This window comes from Microtus pennsylvanicus, chromosome 6 (genome assembly GCF_037038515.1).
Source record: "Microtus pennsylvanicus isolate mMicPen1 chromosome 6, mMicPen1.hap1, whole genome shotgun sequence".
Lineage (NCBI taxonomy): Eukaryota > Metazoa > Chordata > Mammalia > Rodentia > Cricetidae > Microtus > Microtus pennsylvanicus.
Window position 1 is genome coordinate 7,271,074 of NC_134584.1, and position 12,740 is coordinate 7,283,813.

Sequence of the window (12,740 nt, forward strand, 5' to 3'; positions counted from 1 at the left end):
TCTTTTTTGGTGATTTCTAAAACACAAAATACTTGAGGGTGCAAATAAACGTGTCCAGGCGGGTTGGTGGCTGTGGCAGTGACTGCGGCAGGCAGAGCAGACGCACCCGTCCAGAGGACAAGGTCATCAGTCTTTGATCCACACTCCTGTGGGAGGCATTTGAATGTGAGTCACCCAGGGTAACTCGGGGTGACCTGAGGGCAGAGATTTTAACAGGGTGGTTCTAGAAATTGTTTCTAGAGCCAGGGAGGAACTAGTGTGTAAGCCATTCCCTTTCTGCCTCCTACCTATCTGACTCTTTCTCACGAGTGTGATTGTGAACATGCACACTCCTTCTCCTGCCCTTCTAAACAATGTATTAACACCTTAATGTTGCTTGGCATATTTGTATATAGGCCACCGCTCTTTGGAGTCAGTTTGTTTCCTGCTAGTACATAAATTTCTGTGTGCAGGAGAAGACAGAATGGGGTCAAAGGCCACGGGGAGTTGACGGAAGTAGCACATCTGCAGACAGCATTTATGAAGGACTTTGTGCTTCTGTGGAGGGTGTTAGCTCTTCAGTAGACTCAGCGAGGGTCACCCCTGGTGTCTCATTCAGGTGCAACGCTGCACTGAGAACCCTGGCCCCACCCACTTCCTGCTGGGAGCTAACGGGGGGGGGGGGGGGGGGGGGGGCGCAGCCTAGACCTTCTCTGAAGGGTGAAGCCCGTGAAGATACCTGAGTAGGTTCAGTGGAGACATCACTTCAGAGACCGAACTTGCTGGTACAGAAGGAGAATATGTCGGTGTCAACAAAGGGCAGTTAACATTAACCAGTAGCTAACGGTGAGCTGGATCAGAAAAGACTGGCCATTTTTCCTCTCAGATTGGAGCAAGACAAAGACACTCACTCTTCAATGTTGTTCTAAAACTCCTAGCCAGAGGAATCAGATGGCAGATCAGGAAGAAGCAGTGAGACTGGAAAAGTGGAAGGACGTGGCCGCTGCAGTTAACGTGACTTTAAATAGAGACCCCCAGAAGTGTGTTAGGACTAAAGAATTCAGCAAACTCTCAGAACAAAGGAAACTTGAGGAAAATACTTTGGGGTACTGGAATAGCTGGGGCTCTTGGGGGGGTAGTTTTTTTTTTATCAGATCTCAAAAGCATAGGCAAACAAAAATCAAAAATGGGTAATGGAGATCACATCAAACTAAAAAGCTTCTTGTCAATGAAACAACCTACAGGATGGAAGCCATCACCTACAAAGTGTCCGTCTATCCAGGCTAATGCGGAGAGCATGCAAGGGCGTACCAAAGAGGAGACTAGGAGCAAGCAGTGGGACTGGTTTCTTTTCCTATTCCCAGGATAAAAACATGGGGTGAGAACAACTGGAGGGAGAAGGGATATTTCTGCTGGTAATCCTAAGGAACACGTCCGTCGTGGTGTGGAAGCTTTGGCAGGACGGTGATGTGGCTGCTCCCATTGCATCCTGTCAGGAAGCCAAGGGTGCTCAGTGCTTGTGCTCAGCTAACATTCCCTTGTTCATTCTGAGTCCCCAGCTGGTGGAAATGGTGCCAACCACATTTAGACTATGCCTTTCCATCTCCACTAACCTCATTAGTCTCGATCCCTCATAGACAAGCGTAGAGATCTTTTCCATGGTGAGTCTGGATCCCATCAAATGGATAATCAAGATTAATCATCACACTCATTAAATGTGGGCAAGCCGCCTAATGTCTCTCAGAAGACACGGGAATGTCTGACAGACATGTGATAAAATGCTAATTACTAATCGCCAGAAAGATGTAGGTCGAAGTCACAGGAAGCTGTCCATCTCAGTAAGTGTGTCTGTTGCCAGTGAAACGGTGATAGGGCTAATGGGCATGGCCAGGAGAGAACCCTGCCGTACGTACTAGGAATTAATACCCCAATAGGGATGTTCTGATCCGCAAGCACAAGCACCACTCCTGGGGCATGTGGCCAAAGAGAATGAAACCAGCGTGTTGCAGAGACCTCTGCATCCCCATGCACACCGCAGTACCATTCATATCTGCTGGGAGCTACTAGCAGCCCAAGTGTCTTTCAGCTGATGGACCGGTGTGCAAAGAAGCTGCCTGCACATGAGAGGATTTGATGCAAAGAGTGTCATGTTGCTGACTGGATAGAACTGGACATTGTGTGACATGAACTTATTTGGGCAAAGAAGAAACAAGCGCCATGAAGTAGTCTTGGGAGATGCTGCTCTTAGAGAACCTGGGAGTAAAATGATGGTGGCCAGAAATGGGCTAGAGAGCACGGGAGCGTGCTCCCTAGTGAGCACTTGGAGTCTAGGAAGAGGTTCTGGTCTGCAGGTGCACAAGGTGTGCCTGCCTGCCTTACACAAACACTGTAGAGTGTACGCTCACACCACTCTTTCTCAGACATGTGAATATCTCAAAATTAAAATTAGAATATTAACCAAAACCCCTGGGAAATCGGAATTGGGTCCTAGCTGTTGGTACTGTTGAAAGCATCACCAAGGATTGCCTTAGGAGAAGCAAATATGACTTTAAAATGCAAGCATGTTCCATAGGCGACGCTGTGAGGAAAGTTTGTCGGGGAAGCAAGTGTGTGGTGCTTGCTAGAGAGCCACTGCATGGTGGCTGCTATCATCCTCTGCCCAGTGGGGACCGCGAGGTGTGGCTTTAACAGTATCCATTCGGGATGTCTGTGACAGGCATGAAGGGGATCTGTGTAGGAAGCCTGAGTTGAGCAGAACACAGAGCGCTGCTCCTTCCTGGCCCTTTCTGTTTTGCATTTGTAGAGACTGGAATTCAGCCCTCATCACATAGGCCATTTTCCAGAGTTGTTTGAAGTGCATTTCTCTGTTTGTGAAACTTGTTCAGTAATGAGAAAATAAATTTTCTGGGTTTTGATACGATTTTGTGTAAATATTTTTTTGAGAATTTTATACATCACTTCCGCCCCCTCTCTCCCTCCTTACCCCTCCCCCAGCACACCCTATTCTCTGTGTTTTAACTGGTGTGCACCTCTCTAAAAGTCTCCATTATATCCTCAGTGAAGGGTGAGAGCGTCCATCAGTCACTCATGCAGATAGAGAACAGGTCAACATCATGGTGCCTTAGGAAGAGGTAGTGGTGGCTCTCAAGTCTATGGCCTCTCCATGCCAGGCATGGGATTCCTTCCTACTGAGTGGGCCTGCGTCCACCTAGACAGCTGTTCCCCAACTGGTGCATCTGCAACACAACCCTACAATTACATCTTCACTGGGCAACTCACTCTTAAAGAGGAACCTGGGCATCGGATGTAAGCAAGATGTAAATCCAGAAAGCAAGATCTCGTTTATGTTTCCTTTAATTCTTTCTGTGCACATCCCCTTTAATTCTTTCTACGAACATCCCCTTTTATTCTTTCTGTGCACATCCCCTTTAATTCTTTCTATGAACATCCCCTTTTATTCTTTCTGTGCACATCCCCTTTAATTCTTTCTATGAACATCCCCTTTTATTCTTTCTGTGCACATCCCCTTTAATTCTTACTACACACATCCCCTTTAATTCTTTCTATGCACATACCCTTTAATTCTTACTACGCACATCCCCTTCTAAATGCTCTCAAGGAAAAAAAATCAGTGCATCTGGGAATATTTCAGTTTTTCACAAGTTGCGCATCACATCTTGTTCACTCAAATTCTACAACATGGCCGAGCCAGGACACAGAAAGGAGTTATGAAGATGGGAACCTCAAATCACAGATCCCTGTATGTGACTGTCCAAGGCTTTTCTTGTGTTTAGTTTTAAATTGTTGTTAATTCCAGGGGAGCCTTTTTAGTGGAAAACCTGCTGAGACCACAAGGCCTTGACAGCCTTGTCTGCCCAGCAGGGGGTGCTCTGCACCTTGTTCAGGAGACCAGGGATCAGACACAGCTAGAAAACAAAAGGTCTTTAGGATCAATCCAACTTTGTCCTCCTTCAGAAACGTCACCCTAATTCTTATGTATTTATTTGCTGTGTTAGCAATCAAACCCAGGGCCTCTCACTTATTAGAAAAGGGTCCTCCATGGCTGCAGTCCCAGGGGATGTGAAGGATGGCCTCAGAGGGAAAGCAGCTGTGGAGGTCTCCAAAGAGCCAGGGAGGGTCCTCAGAGGCAGCATTGGGGCTGGAGATGCCTCCCATGCCCCTGACCTGGAATTCCCACTCACAGGGAGGACTTGCCTCCTCTGACTTCATGTGACTCCTGACGTTCTGTATGCTCAGCTCATTCCTTAGTGTAGCGAAGATGAAGCAATACACATAATCGAGAGAGATAAAGTCTCACTCTGTAGCCCAGGCTGTCCTTGCCATCATTATGTAGTCCAGATTGGCCTCCTAGTCTCCCCCTCCTCCTGCTTCAGCCTCTGGCGTGGACTCTAGGTTTAAACCACCACACCAAACTCATAAATACTGCTGTAGTAAGTGTCATTCAAGACCTTGTGTGGGTTTTAACATTTGCACAAAGCACCTAATCCCGATTCCCATTGCACAGGGAGAGTCTGACATCAAGGCATCTCAAGCCAAGGGGTATTAACTTACAGAACTAGCAAGCATCCTGCTGGAATGGGAAGGTTTCCATTGCTTTGTTTTACCTAACTTTGGTTTGTGTCTGTTGATCAGGGAGTAGAAGTGAGCCAGGACTTGCTTTACCGTTCCAGTTCACACAGACTGTTGTGGAGCTCTTGGTTAGCTATTACAGTTATGTCAATGAGCTTCTCAACCTCTCTGCTGGAGAGAAAATACAAAGTCTTTTAAGAGGAATGTTACACCTCTGTCGTCCTCAGGGCAGGCTGCTATCATCACTACACCTGCTTCTAGAGCCCGAGGCGCAGGCCAGCTATGACTCAGATGCTGGTCGCAGCTGTGTCTCCTGAGAATCACTTGCTACAGAGCCTGCCTTGGAGGACTCACAGACAAGGTGCTCACCAGAAGTAAGATCTAGTTCTGGTGTCTGCATCTCAGCATTTCATAGTAACTAAGCAAGGGTTGGAGAAAGGGCGTGCAAAGGCTACTCTTGCATGGTGGCCATGTCCATCGTCATCTCCTGGGAACAGGAAGATGCTGTTGATCCCGGTCAGATAAGCAGGACTGGGCCAACAGATTGGCTCCAGAAAGGCCAGAGTGCTGTCAGTCAGCATGCCTGTAACACAGATGTCTGATGGTCCTTCGCACAACACCGTTGAGGTGGCTTCACCATGGAAACATCACTGCCACATGGTAGACATGTGACAGGCAGGGGGGACACAGGCAAGGCCACTCTGTTTTTGCAGAAACCACCTTTCTCCCCGTTGAGGACTGTGGACCTCCAGACCCTGAATTTCCTGTAACCCCCTGCCTGACGGGGGTAAACAACTTGTATTCCTGCACCTGCTCTGAGACAGGGGAGTGGTTTCTGGTGGGCTTGCTGCTGAGAGTTAGGGCGTGGCCATTGGTCAAGGAGATCCTATATAATCTGCCCTGGAACACAATAAAGTTGGCATTCTTGATTCAAGGGGGCATTCTTGGTATTCTTTGTTTCAATGATGACCGTGTCTCTGTCTGTGTGTCTTTCAATCTCCAGTCCCTTGCTAGTGAATCCTACTGTAGCGTATAGTGCATGGCCGACCCAGAGACGCTGCACTCCCCATGCCTCCTGCTCACTACCTGTCATGGGTGCCACACATAATGTGTCTCCCTCCTCCATAGAAGGTGGCATCCATCTTAGAACATAGAAACTACATCTTGGAGCTCCCTTGGATACTTTGCAGAAGCGGAGCTGCACTTGGCTTCTAAATTACCCAATCTAACACTGATTTAGTCAATCAAACATTTATTCATGAGATCCCCAAACAATAGCTAAATAACAACATCTACTCATTTTAGGAGATAATTATTTCTTACCTGTGATGAATTTCAAATTAGAAATGAAGGTTGAGACTTTTATTGTTGAAACTATTTGAAGTTGGATGTCGGTAAGAGAGTTTGTAGAAATGATACATTTTTTTTTAATTTTTTTATTGATAAAAGGAGGATAAAGAAAAGAAAAAAAAAACAAATTTCCACCTCCTCCCACCAGCCTCCCATTTCCCTCCCCCTCCTCCCACTCTTCTCCCCCTCCTCCCACTCTTCTCCCCCTCCTCCCACCCCTCTCCCCTTCCCCCCCACTCCTCTCCCCCTCCCTTTCCAGTCCAGAGAGCTGTCAGGGTTCCCTGCCCTGTGGTACGTCCTAGGTCCTCCCCCCTCCATCCATATCTAGGAAGGTGAACATCCAGACTGGCTAGGCTCCCACCAAGCCAGCACATTGCATAGGATCAAAACCGCGTGCCATTGTCCTTGGCGTCTCATCAGCCCTCATTGTTCGCCATGTTCCGAGAGTCCAGTTTTATCCCATGCTTTTTCTGGTAACAGTCCAGCTGGCCTTGGTGAGCTCGCAGTAGATCATCTCCACTGTCTCAGTGGGTGGTTGCACTCCTCGTGGTCCCGACATCTTTGCTCATGTTCTCACTCCTTCTGCTCCTCATTGGGACCTTGGGAGCTCAGTCCAGTGCTCCAGTGTGGGTCTCTGTCTCTATCTCCATCCATCGCCAGATGCAAGTTCTAGGATGGTATGCAATATATTCGTCAGTATTGCTCTAGGGTAGGGTCATTTCAGGTTCCCTATCCTCAGCTGCCCAGGGAACTAACTGGGGACCTCAGCTTGGGCACCTGGGAGCCCCTCTAGGGTCAAGTCTCCTGCCCACCCTAAAGTGGGTCCCTTAACTAAGAATTGTGGTTCCGTGCTCCCCTATCCAACCTTCCTTTATCCCGATCCTCCTGTTTCCCCAAGTCCACCCTCCTTCCCTTCTACCTTTTCTCTCCCCATCTCCCCTAACCCCCATCCCACCCCACCCCCAAGATCCCACTTTTCCCCCCGGCAATTTTGTCTACTTCCCTTATCCAAGAGGATAACTATATGTTTTTCCTTGGGTTCACCTTCTTACTTAGCTTCTTTAGATTCGCCTATTGTAGACTCCGTGAACCCTATTTATGGCTAGAAACCAATTATGAGTGAGTACATCCCATGTTCGTCTTTTTGGGCCTGGGATACCTCACTCAGGATAGTGTTTTCTATTTCCATCCATTTGCATGCAAAATTCGAGAAGTCATTGTTTTTTACCGCAGCGTAGTACTCTAGTGTGTATATATTCCATACTTTCTTCATCCATTCTTCCATTGAAGGGCATCTAGGTTGTTTCCAGGTTCTGGCTATTACAAATAATACTGCTATGAACATAGTTGAACAAATGCTTTTGACATGTGATAGAGCATCTCTTGGGTAAATTCCCAAGAGTGGTATTGCTGGGTCCAGGGGTAGGTTGATCCCGAATTTCCGGAGAAACCGAAACACTGACTTCCACAGTGGTTGCACAAGATTGCATTCCCACCAGCAATGGATGAGGGTACCCCTTCCTCCACAGCCTCTCCAGCAAAGGCTATCCTTGGTGTTTTTGACTTTAGCCAATCTTACAGGTGTAAGATGATATCTCAAAGTTGTTTTGATTTGCATTTCCCTGATCGCTAAGGAAGTTGAACATGACCTTAAGTGTCTCTTGGCCATTTGAACTTCTTCTGTTGAGAATTCTCTGTTCAGTTCAGCGCCCCATTTTTTAATTGGGTTAATTAGCATTTTAAAGTCTAGTTTCTTGAGTTCTCTATATATTTTGGAGATCAGACCTTTGTCTGTTGCGGGGTTGGTGAAGATCTTCTCCCAGTCAGTAGGTTGCCTTTGTGTCTTAGTGACAGTGTCCTTTGCTTTACAGAAGCTTCTCAGTTTTAGTAGGTCCCATTTATTCAATGTTGCCCTTAATGTCTGTGCTTCTGGGGTTATACCTAAGAAGCGATCGCCTGTGCCCATCTGTTGTAGGGTATTGCCCACTTTCTCTTCTATCAGGTTCAGTGTTTTCGGGCTGATATTGAGGTCTTTAATCCATTTGGACTTGAGTTTTGTGCACGGTGATAGATATGGGTCTATTTTCATTCTTCTACAGGTTGACATCCAGTTGTGCCAGCACCATTTGTTGAAGATGCTTTCTTTCTTCCAATGTAAACTTTTAGCTCCTTTATCGAAAATGAGGTGTTCATAGGTTTGTGGGATAAAGTCCGGGTCTTCTATACGATTCCATTGGTCGGCTTCTCTGTTTTTATGCCAGTACCACCCTGTTTTCATTACTGTAGCTCTGTAATAGAGTTTGAAGTCAGGGATGGTAATGCCTCCAGAAGATCCTTTATTGTATAGGATTGTTTTGGCTATCCTGGGTTTTTTGTTTTTCCATATAAAGTTGATTATTGTCCTCTCCAGATCTGTGAAGAATTTTGATGGGATCTTGATGGGGATTGCATTGAATCTATAAATTGCCTTTGGTAGAATTGCCATTTTTACTATGTTGATCCTCCCAATCCAAGAGCAAGGGATGTCTATCCATTTTTTGGTATCCTCTTCAATTTCTTTCTTCAATGCCTTAAAGTTCTTGTCAAATAGATCTTTCACTTCCTTGGTTAGATTTACCCCAAGATATTTTATGCTGTTTGTGGCTATCGTGAATGGAGAAGCTTCTCTGATTTCCCTCTCTGCTTCCATATCCTTTGAGTATAGGAGGGCGACTGATTTTTTGGAGTTGATCTTGTATCCTGCCACATTACTAAAGCTGTTTATCAGCTGTAAAAGTTCTTTGGTGGAATTTTGGGGGTCGCTTATGTACACTATCATATCATCTGCGAATAACGAAAGTTTAACTTCTTCATTTCCAATTCGAATCCCCTTGATCCCATTATGCTGTCTTATTGCTATTGCTAGAACTTCCAGCACTATATTGAAGAGGTATGGCGAAAGTGGGCAGCCTTGTCGTGTTCCTGAGTTAAGCGGGATGGCTTTGAGTTTCTCTCCATTTAATTTGATGTTAGCTGTCGGCTTGCTGTATATAGCTTTTATTATATTTAGGTATGACCCTTGTATCCCTAATCTCTCCAAGACTTTTATTATAAAGGGGTGTTGAATTTTGTCAAATGCTTTTTCAGCATCTAATGAAATGATCATATGGTTTTTTTCTTTCAGTTTATTTATATGATGGATTACATTGATAGATTTTCGTATGTTGAACCAGACCTGCATCTCAGGAATGAAGCCTACTTGATCATAATGGATAATTTTTCGGATGTGTTCTTGGATTCGGTTTGCCAGTATTTTGTTGAGGATTTTTGCGTCGATATTCATGAGTGAGATCGGCCTGTAATTCTCTTTCCTGGTTGAGTCTTTGTGTGGTTTTGGTATCAGAGTAACTGTAGCTTCATAAAAGGAATTTGGTAATGACCCTTCTGTTTCTATATTGTGGAATACATTGAGGAGTATAGGTATTAGGTCTTCTTGGAAGTTCTGGTAGAATTCTGCATTGAAACCATCTGGCCCTGGGCTTTTTTTGGTAGGGAGGTTTTTGATAACAGCTTCTAGTTCTTCGCGACTGACAGGTCTGTTTAGCTTGTTCACCTGGTCCTGATTTAATTTTGGTAAATCGTATTTATCTAAGAAAGTGTCCATTTCTTTTACATTTTCCAGTTTAGTGGCATACAAGCTTTTGTAGTAAGATCTAATGACTCTCTGAATTTCCTCTGTGTTTGTGGTTATGTCCCCCTTTTCATTTCTGATCTTATTAATTTGCAAATTTTCTCTCTGCCGTTTGAATAGTTTGGATAGGGGTTTGTCAATCTTGTTGATTTTTTCCAGGAACCAGCTTCTTGATTCATTGATTCTTTGGATTGTTTTTTGCGTTTCTATTTTGTTGATTTCAGCCCTCAGTTTGATTATTTCCAGTCTTCTACTCCTCCTAGGTGAGTCTGCTTCTTTTTTTTCTAGAGCTTTCAGGTGGGCTGTTAAGTCTCCAATATGTGCTTTCTCTGTTTTCTTTAAGTGGGCACTTAGTGCTATGAACTTTCCTCTCAGGACTGCTTTCATAGTGTCCCATAAGTTCGAGTATGTTGTTTCTTTATTTTCATTGAATTCAAGGAAGACTTTAATTTCTTTCTTTATTTCCTCCTTAATCCAGGTATGGTTCAGTAGTTGACTGTTCAGTTTCCATGAGTTTGTAGGCTTTCTGGGGGTAGCATTGTTGTTGAATTCTAACTTTAATCCATGGTGGTCTGATAAGACACAGGTGGTTAGTAATATTTTTTTGTAGCTGTGTAAGTTAGCTTTGTTACCAAGTATGTGGTCAATTTTCGAGAAGGTTCCATGAGCTGCAGAGAAAAAGGTATATTCTTTCCTATTTGGGTGGAATATTCTATAGATGTCTGTTAAGTCCATTTGCTTCATTACCTCCATTAATTCTCTAATTTCTCTGTTAGGTTTCTGTCTGATTGACCTGTCCATTGGTGAAAGAGGAGTGTTGAAGTCTCCTACTATTAGTGTGTGCGGTTTGATGGCTGCCTTGAATTTTAGCAATGTTTCTTTTACATACGTGGGTGCTTTTATATTAGGGGCATAGATATTCAGGATTGAGATTTCTTCCTGATGAATTTTTCCTGTTATGAGTATAAAATGTCCCTCTCCATCTCTTTTGATTGATTTAAGTTTGAAGTCAACTTTGTTAGAAATTAGTATGGCCACACCTGCTTGTTTCTTAGGTCCATTTGCTTGATAAGCCTTTTCCCAGCCCTTTACTCTGAGTAGGTGCCTGTCTTTGTGGTTGAGGTGTGTTTCTTGTAGACAGCAGAATGTTGGATCCTGTTTTCGTATCCAGTCTCTTAGCCTGTGCCTTTTTATAGGTGAGTTGAGTCCATTGACATTAATATTAATGACCAGTGGTTGTTAACTCCGGTCACTTTTTAAGTAGTAGGGTTTGTGTGTTTCCCTTCTTTGAGTTGCGCTGGTGAAGGGTCTCTAGATGTCTGAGTTATTGAGGTCTTTGTTGGACTCCTTGGTTAGTGATTTTCCTTCTATTATTTTCTGTAAGGCTGGATTTGTGGCTACGTATTGCTTAAATTTGTTTTTATCCTGGAAAATTTTGTTTTCTCCATTTATGGTGAACGAAAGCTTGGCTGGATATAGTAGTCTGGGCTTGCATCCATGGTCTCTTAGTTTTTGCAGTACATCTATCCAGGACCTTCTGGCTTTCATGGTTTCCATAGAGAAGTCAGGTGTAAGTCTGATAGGTTTACCTTTATAAGTAAGTTGGCCTTTTTCCTTTGCGGCTCTTAATATTCTTTCTTTATTCTGTATATTTTGTGTTTTGATTATTATATGGCGAGGGGATGTTTTTTTTTGATCCAGCCTATTTGGGGTTCTGTATGCCTCTTGAACCTTCATAGGTACATCCTTCTTCAGGTTGGGAAAGTTTTCTTCTATAATTTTGTTAAGTATATTTTCTGGACCGTTGAGCTGCACTTCTTCTCCTTCTTCTACTCCAATTATTCTTAGGTTTGGTCTTTTTATTGTGTCCCATATTTCCTGAATGTTTTGTGATGAGAGTTTGTTGGACTTGCTGTTTTCTTTGATCAGTGCGTTTATTTTCTCTATGTTATCCTCAGACTCTGAGATTCTTTCTTCTATCTCTTGTATTCTGCTGGTTATGCTTGTTTCTGTAGTCTCTATTCGTTTACCTAGATTTTCCATGTCCAGCCGGCCCTCTGTTTGTGTTTTCTTCTTTGCCTCCAATTCATTTTTCAAATCATGAACTGTTTCCATTATCTGCTTGATTGTTTTTCCTTGCTTTCCTAGGGTATCATTCACTGATTTACTCAATTCCTCGAACTTTCTGTTATACTTCTCATCCATTTCTATAAGGGCGTTTTTTATATGCTGTTTAAGGGTGTCAATCACTGTCATGAAGTCAGTTTTTTCTCCTTCTTCATGATTAAGGTGTTCATGTCCTCCTGTTGTGAGGTCGCTGGCTTCTGGTGGTTTCGTGTTGTTCTTCAGATTGTTGGGTGAATTCTTGCATTGGCGTCTCCCCATCTCTTCCTTCCAATATTCTCCTATGGATCTTCTTTTACAGGATCAGGTCTTCTTGCCAACTGATGTACCTTCCAAGTGATGTCACTCCCCCGTGATGTTTCTCCTGGAGTCCAGTTCCGATCTCCTTGCTGCTTGGTTAGCTTCCAAACAAAGGCCCACCCTTCGGGTTCAGTCCCAGCGCCCAGGCAGGCTGAACAGGGCGGCACTCTGCTCCAAGAAGGGAGGGATGGAGGGAGACAGGGGGTAGGGGGATCTGGATGTAATCTGGATGGGATAGGAAGAGAGAGGAGGTACCGGGCAGTGTAGCCCTGTAGGTTGATCAGGAAGTGTAGGCGGGCTGTTCCCGGGTGCCGCAGCACTCGCTCACCACAATGATGTCTCACTAGGTGCCCTGATGAAACTCCGTGCTGCTTGGTTCGCTCGCAGACAAAGGGCCCACCCTGCTTGCTGCAGGCGGGCTATGGGGACAAAGAAGCCCCCGAGCTCCCCTTTACCCTACGCTTGGGGTTAGGACCCAGCGCCCAAGCAGGCAGAGCAGGGAGGTTCTCTGCCACCAGGGAAGGGAGGGGGAAGAGAAACAGAGGGTGGGGGGATCTGGATGTAAGCTGGATGGGATAGGAAGAGAGAGGAGGTACCGGGCAGTGTAGCCCTGTAGGTTGATCAGGAAGTGTAGGCGGGCTGTTCCCGGGTGCCGCAGCACTCACTCACCACAATGATGTCTCACTAGGTGCCCTGATGAAACTCCGTGCTGCTTGGTTCGCTCGCA